This window comes from Lepidothrix coronata, unplaced genomic scaffold, assembly GCF_001604755.1.
Source record: "Lepidothrix coronata isolate B3197 unplaced genomic scaffold, Lepidothrix_coronata-1.0 Scaffold426, whole genome shotgun sequence".
Classification (NCBI taxonomy): Eukaryota; Metazoa; Chordata; class Aves; order Passeriformes; family Pipridae; genus Lepidothrix; species Lepidothrix coronata.
Genome location: NW_016690606.1, coordinates 22664 through 22926, shown reverse-complemented (window position 1 = coordinate 22926; position 263 = coordinate 22664).

The following is a 263-nucleotide window of genomic DNA, read 5'->3' as shown; positions in this document are numbered from 1 at the left end:
TATTCATTTTTAAGAACACAAAAGGCTCTTCCACAGCACTCAGGAGTTCCAGGATTCCCAATTTTCTGTATTTCCAGCACAGAATCTTCCCTAATTCAAATATATTTTTGGCCTGGATGAAATTGGGGGGGGTTTTTTCCCCTTTATGGAGGTTTTTGTTGTTGGTTTTTTTTTAAAGGAGGTCCAAAGCCCCCAAAGCCCAACCCAGCTCCCAAAAAAACTTCCTCCTTCCCGGGATCAGGGTTACCCAGGGTTGGTCCAAC